Raw genomic sequence first — 7,648 nt, 5'->3', positions numbered from 1 at the left:
ATGAGGTCTCAAACCTGCCCCAGAGCTGCTGCCCACCTCCACTGCCATTCCTTCTTTCTTGTCTACGATCCTGTTGCTCATCAGCATCCCTCTCTGTCTCACCCACTCCTCCTTGCCTCTCACTCCCCTCCGCTGGGCTAGTCTGCATGGTTTTCTTAAGAGCTAATGGAATAGAAACACCAACAGAAACAGGCTAATATTGTCTTTGTGCCTGCTGTCACACTGCATGTCACTGTCATGGCAAGCAAAGGCCATCAAACGTTTCTATTTTATTTGGCACAAAACAGAACAAGTGCTGTATTGTGCCACCTCTTTCCTTGCTGCCCTTGCTGCTCTTGCAGAACCCATGGGCTCTGGGGTACCCAGGGAAAGGCCCCCCATTCCAGGAAGGAGCTCTGACTCTCCCTTATGAACTTGAAGGCACTGTTGCTCTGCTCTCAGGCCGCTCCCGTCATTTCCCCCATCCCTTCTCTGTTTCCTTTTCCTTCATCCTCCACCTCTTGTTGCCTCCTCACCCCCCCTTCCCTTCCCTTCAGCACCTGCACACTCTGTGCAAAGCCCTGCTGCCTATGTCCTGGATGGGGCTCCCCCTGTGACAGCCACCCCCACCCCCCCCCCCCGATATTGTATGTTAGGGATCCCTTCCCGAAGCGATGGGAGCAGTGGTGTGAAGCTGGGGCTGTGTCCTGCTCCCTGTGATGCACGCTGACTCGGCTCCGTGCTGGCCTGGGGAGATGCTCCCTCTCCCATGGATCCAAGTGGCTTTCAGTCCTCTTGGGACTTGCAGTCCCCAGCCCAGCTCTCTCCCATCTTTCTTAGGAGGGCTCTGGGAATCTGGCAGTGGAAATGGGGAGCAGGGAGATCTTTTCATTTTGCCAAGAAACCCCAAGCCCTCAGGTCTGCAGTGCTGGGGGTGGGGGGGGCCGGGGCATCTCACCCAAGAGCATGGCAGGAGGGAGGGAGCTGGGACACAGGCCCATGTAGATGCCCGTGATTGTGTGCATTGGGATAAAACCGTCAGCTTGAACATCAGCCTGTCTAATAAAACCTGGTATTTTCCAAACACACTCCCTGGAGATGTTTGTTTTGTTTCTCCTGCCAGTGCGGTGCGAGTGCTGGGGCTGGGGTGGCTGAGGGGTTGCAGCTGCAGGGAGTGAGGCAGGAGGTCCCATCCTCTTCCTCACACCCGGCCTCATACCCATCCATCGCACCAGACCTGCCAGCCATGCCTGAGCCATTTGGTTGCTTTTTCCAACCTGGCTTCCCGTGCCGTGGGCACAAACGGGCAAAGCAAAACCCGGCTCCTTTGTTTTGTGCTTCAGGGCAGCACTTCCCTCCCTGGTGGGACAGATCCTTGCTCCCACCCGCACCAGGAGATGCTCTTTAAGCCCCCTTTATGTGTGATCCCCCTCTTCCCCCTCCCCTGGCAGAGGTCCCCTCCGTGCTGAGCAGTCCCCTGCACCCGGGGACCTGGTCCCCAGGGCCTGGCACAAAACTGGCTGATTCACCCACAGGGGCTTCGGCACAAAGCCCCGGGGAGAAGCAGGAGCTGCGGGGCTGGCGTTGAGCGCTGGCAGCCACGAGGCTGAGTCATGGCCGTGGGCCCACACGTGCCGCAGCAGGCACACCACCCCGTGACTCAGCCTCGCCAGCGGTGCCGCGCATGGCTCACCCACTTCGGCGGCAGGGTGGGCTGGCTGCACGCAGGGATGCTCTGACAGCGGCTGCCTCCCTCCCTCCAGCATCCCGCTGGCATCCCACCTGCCCTGGCCGCTGTCTTGCGGAGAGCCCCGCAGGGACACCCTGGCTGAGCCCTGCCGGTGCTGGATGCGGCCTCTGGCCTCTCCTTGGTGTCAAAGGTGCAGGCAGCCAGGCAGGAGCCGTGCTGCAAACCGCAGCCTGTACACCACCCTGCCCCAGGACCACGGTGGGCAAAGGCAGGGGTCAGGGACCAGGCAGAGGTTGAGGACCCCAGCAGAGGGCAGCGGGGCAGGGGCCATGGAGGAGGACAGGGGGTCGGGGACCCCGGCAAACAGCAGGGGCTCCCACCAGCCACCCAGCGAGAGGCGGATGGAGGCACCGTCCCACCGGAGGCTGGGGCTCATGCAAACTGCTGATTATAACCCTACTGCCTGGCCTGTCTGACTGTCTGTCTTTCCAACTATCTGTCTTACTCGCTAATCAAAGAAGGTTGTTCCAAGAAAGCTGGAAGAGGAGTAGGAATGTCTCACTTGGCCATGGCCTCCTTTGGAAAGTCTGGAAAAACTGTGGTATATTGACATGCGTGAAGGTCTGCCCAGCGAGAAGCACATTTTCCTTCCAAAGCTGCTGCGAAGATGTGAATCATGAGCCGGTAATGCTCCTGGCAGAACGAAAACCAATTCCACTGAGACGTGGTGCTGGCAGTGGCTTTGCTGTATCTCTTGGACGGAAAAGACAAACATTTGTCTTAGAGGCACCGCTGGGGAAGAGCTGCTGGTGCTGCTGAGAGCCTGGTGCCGGCAGGATCCTGCCTGTGCCCGCAGTGCTCCCACCAAAAGGAGCCCCAAGCAGGTTTCCCAAAGGTCTCCCAAAGCCCAGCAGTGGCACTGCCAATATTCAAACACAAGCCAAGGGGATTACAGTCCCCTTTGGTCAGCCTACACAACCTCAACCCCTCAGCGGCATCTCTGCATTTCATGGATGAAAATATCCCATACCCCAGGGGCTTGCTGCAACGATGTCGATTCGTTTCCCAGGTTTGTACAGGCATCACACTGCCCGTCGCAGGGAGAGAGGAGAGGGTACCTGAGCAGATCGGGGTTTCCCACTCCGAGCTTGAGGTCAGAGCTCCCCGCGGTAATGAGCCAAACTCCGCAACTCCGCAGACAGAACCAGCCCATGGCAGAGCACCAGCCTTTGGTACCAGCAACCACGTCTGGGGAACGCAGCTTTAGCACACCTGGGTGGCATTCAGGGCAAGAGGCAGAGGAGCCAGGGCAGCCTGGCACCCTGGGAAGGTTATTTTCACCCCACGGAGTGTCCAGCAAATGTAACCCCTGCAAGATGGGGGGATGGAGGGCTGGTGGTGGGGCGGCTCAACTGAGCAGCTCGCTTGGATGCTGGAAGCGAAAGAGGTAAGAAGGAGGTGAGTGGTGGGCCAGGACCTGGGGGAAGCCTTGAAGCAGAGGCGGGACCGGAGGCATTGCAGGGTGCTCACCCACTGCCTCCTCCCGGCCCGGAGCCTGCGCAGCGCGGGAGGCAGCTGGTGCTACGCTGGAGCGAATTCCCATGTGGTCACTGCATACGTCTGCCCAGCACTCCTGCACGGGTTATCTCGTTTGGCCGCTCCTTTGTAACGCGTTCATTAGCGGTCATTTAATTACAGGATGCAAAAACGAGCTGTTCCAAAATACCAATATACATATGCAAAATATGCAATGAGCAATTAGTGCTTCTAATGACAGAGGTAGTCACAGGACCAACAACAGGAAAAATACAGCAACGTCCTGGCAAACCTGAGCTCCGGGCAAACTCAGCCAGCCAGCCATGACCTGGAATGATCCCAGCGGCCTTTCAGGGCACATGGAATGAAAATGAAACGCGGGTGGGTGAGCTGGCAGCGAGCAGCCATTTCCTACCCACGGGAGCGACACGGGGCGGCCCCAACCACCCGTATTCTGAGCAAAGGCTGGCAGAGGGGATGGGAAGGGGGTACCAGTGCTGCTACTGCTTCAGCTCTGGATCTAAATCCAGCGGCATAGGGCAGCCCCCTTGCTTCCTTGCGACTTTCCGGTGCCATTTGCCTGGAGATGGGAATTAATGGGGCTGAGCATGCAAACCGAGTGCTCCCAGGGGTGGGGAATGCTGCCGGGTGCTTCCTGGTAGCTGTGATTAATTGTTGTTAATATTAAATTCAGCGTTTTTATGCAGGATGGAGAAGTGCTTAGGCAGAAGCCCAGCTCCTGTCCTACCTGTCATTAAAAAACATCGCAATTAAGCCGTAGTGGAAGGAAATACGAGTAAACGCATCCTCTGTAAGTGGTTTCAGCTTTCCATGGACATCTGTGTCCCACCGTTTCCTCTTCGGCTGGCTGAGCTGCTTCTGTTTTCCCTCTTCCCATGACCCATACATTGCTTTTTCTTCTTAATCCTGCCCACAGCCCCAAACAGCGGAGGCTTGAGCAGGGAGGAAAGGAGCCCCAGCTGCCTCTGACCCATTGCAATGGGTGGAAATTTCATGTCAGCTGCAGCTGCAGCCTCAGCCCTGGCCAAATTCAAGCCTGTGCCCTGGGTACGTGCTCACCTAGTTGGTCCCTGATGCTCTCTTTGCTCTTCTGAAGCTGGTGCCAAGGCACAGTGCAAGCTGTACTCAGTCAAAGCGAAATGCTAAAGCTCTGCCAGGGAGGAGACTCATCAGCAAAGCCAGGCACACAAGCACAGTGCACCCCAGCAAAATCAGGAGTGAAGCAGAGATGGGCTCCTCAGCCCATCAGGTGCGGGGTGCTCTCTGTACCTGCCACGGTGGGAGATCTGGGACCTCGGGAAATGCAGGAGAGGTGCCCAGCTCCCTGCTGGCACTGTACATCCAGGCACTGTCTGTCAGCCCCATCGGCTCTGTCAGCCAGAGGACACGGCACAGCCAGGAGGTGCCACTGGACCCTGAATCCCCTGGGGATACTGGGAATAGGCAGCACTGCCGCACACTGTGCTTGCCAGCACCCCCAGAAAAAAGACCTCACCCTGCTTCAACAAATCTTTTTGTTGGAAGAGTTTTCAAAGCATTTAGAAACTCTGGGGGTGCCTGCAGAGTCCCCTTCCTCTCCATTGGCAGAAATCCGAACGCTTGGTGCTTTCTGCTGGATGACTTCCACCTTGCAGCAGATCTGGGTGGGATTTTCAGCAGCTGAGAACTGCTGCTCCTGCCTCAGTCAGCGCTGGCTGGCTTCAGCCGAGCGCTCCCGGAGAGCCAGCCCAGCTATCGATCCCACCGGGCCCGGCACAGCCCCAGGCGTGCGGCAGAGCCGCGCTGTGCTGACACGCGTGACCATGGGACAGAGCAGGACGGGCAGGGGGTACATGGCAGGGCAGGACAGGGTTTTCCCATGGTGTTGTCTGCCTGGTTTATTCCGGCTGCGGTTCTCCCCTGGCAAAGGACGAGGCAGGATGCTGCAGGGTGGGATGTGAGGCTGGTGGTGGTGAGTCAAGCCTTCGCCAGGGGACACTGAGAGGAGGCACGTTGGCGGGGGGGGGGGGGGAAGGGGGACCCTCCTCTGCCTCTCCCCAGTGACTGGCAGGGCTGCAACATGGCCAGGAGCTGCGGTTAAAATCTAGGGAATGCCAGGAGAGACCGGTGGGAGTGGCAGCAACATAAAGCCACTATGCCATGCCACGGTAAATTAGTGACAGTGTGGCTGGTGTCCCCATCCCTTCCACAGCAGGTCCTCACACCCCTGGCGTTGGCTGGGGAAAGGCAAAGAAAACAAGGTAAGACTTAGGGCAAGGGAGGTGGAGGTAAAAATCCTGTGGCAAGTACGATACTGGCACCAGGAATACTACATTGAAAATTTTGTGTGTGATAAAGATCCCATGAAAAGTGTCCTGAGAACTGAAGCTGGCTTTTCAGCACCACGAAGGATGCTGGCAGAGTCGCACAGGGTCAGTCGGGGGGGTGAAGACGGATGGGGAGGGACGGAGGGGCACCAGATGTGCCAGAATTCAGGTAGATCTGGGACTCCAGCAGCCCCTGAGCCTGGCTGGCTGCGGACACAGCAGGTGGTGATGGCTGAGCAATGGGTCTGGGACACAATGCAGAGGATTGCAGGAACGCCCCGACTTCACTCAGTGCTGGATGGCAAAAAGCGACGGCAACGGTTCCCATGCCGCAGCGGGGCTCCAGCCATGTCCCCAGGCTCTGCCGACGTAGCAGAGAAGGGAAAGGTTCTGCCGGGACCACAGCGCTGACGAATGAGGGTTTTTGCCCCCCCCCCACTGCTTGCAAACATTGTCATCTTGTATATAAACACAAAATGCCAAAATGTGAGTCAGCTTAATGGCAGTTTGGCTTCTGCAGAGAAACAAGCCGATAAACGGCAGAACTACAGTTTGCAGAGGTGATTTATTCCTGTTCAGGGGTTTCAACAAGTTCCTTCATAGCAGGCAGAATATACTCCCATGTTATAAAAAGAAAAAATATTAAAAAAAATTATAAATACTATCACCATAATTATAAATATTTCAATTAATTGCTTGCCATCAATGAGGGGAAACCTTTCAGTCGCAGCTAGTGGCCAAACGTACTTTTTTAAGCTTTGATATACATCAGAGAGTGGAAAGAAATGCAGACAATATCTTCCTGTAAGCAGTAGATTCAAACTGTATCAAGGTGGAGTTTTTTTTAATAGCTGCTAAATAAGTTCCGTGGCCCAGTGCTGTGATCCAGCACAACAAAAGATCCTATTCACACGAGGCAGCAGATCTGAGACCGCCTCAGGAATCTTAATTCCTGAATTTCTCAGCCTTTTTGTTTTTCCTGACATAAAGAATCTCAGTGAGCCAGTTATAGAGATCTTGCATAACGTCATTATTTTGGGAACAAATGCTATAGTTTAAACTCCGTTCCGTAAACACTCCGGCACTTCTGTGTACAGGTGTGAATAACCCCAGGCAGGTCAGCAAAACTATCAGGATATATGAAGTTAAGCATGTATGAAAAGTGTCTTCAGGACTGAGGCCAGTGATTGCAAAACAGTTTAAACTATAATCCTCCATTTTCATTAGTTTCTTGAAAAACTTCTGCTGTGGGCTTGCAAACCTTCCGGTTTTGTTGAGCCAAAGGTGATTTTTCTCCCCAGGCAGTCCGAGCAAAAACCTTCCCACTGCTTTTCAGTTGTTGGGCTTCAAAAATCACATTTCCCAGCAAGGACATTCTGCCCTTTTAATTTAGAGCTCACCATTGGCGTCTACTGTGTAAATAAAGCTAATTAAAAACAGTTATTATTTGCTATACATAAAAACTCCTCCAACACCACAGTACAGTAGATTTAGCTGTTTTTGCTAAATAAAGCTTCGAGCTCTCCCTACACTGCAGAAACACTAAATACATTTACAGCCTGCTAAGAGGTTTCTTCAGCCCTGCTTGTATCTCCTCACTTTCTGGAAGATTTCAGGCTTTAAGATAGGGAAATCTTTCGGACCACAGCGTTTGCCAGCTCTTTGCCTTGAGATGCTGCGCAGCAGGAGATGCATGGGCAGCCTGGCCAGCCCAGAACATCCCAGCTGTCAGCCCCGCGCCACTCCAGCACCAGTACACACTGGGAGCATCCTTGATTCCTATAATACAGGGTGTTCATTTTTCAGCCTAACATACAACTTAAAAGACCTCCGCCTAAAAACTCTACATGTTTATCCTCTCCTAGGATGCTGAGCAGCTAGGAGTGGTGGGCTCTGGGCAGAGACCACCTGAAGCTCTGTTCTGTAACAGGGAAAGATGTCCACCCACTAAATCGTCGCTGCTACGCATTGACTTGCTGGGAACAAATCAAGGCAGCAACTCCATCCATGTTTCCGTGGTTAGCGAAGCACACTGCTCATCTAGGGGAAGACGGGCACCTTTGCAGTCTGGCTGAGGTTAGGAAGATGATAATCTCTCCAAGAGCCCTGCCCAAAT

This window comes from Falco peregrinus, chromosome 5 (genome assembly GCF_023634155.1).
Source record: "Falco peregrinus isolate bFalPer1 chromosome 5, bFalPer1.pri, whole genome shotgun sequence".
Classification (NCBI taxonomy): Eukaryota; Metazoa; Chordata; class Aves; order Falconiformes; family Falconidae; genus Falco; species Falco peregrinus.
Note: the sequence above shows the minus strand (reverse complement) of the source record.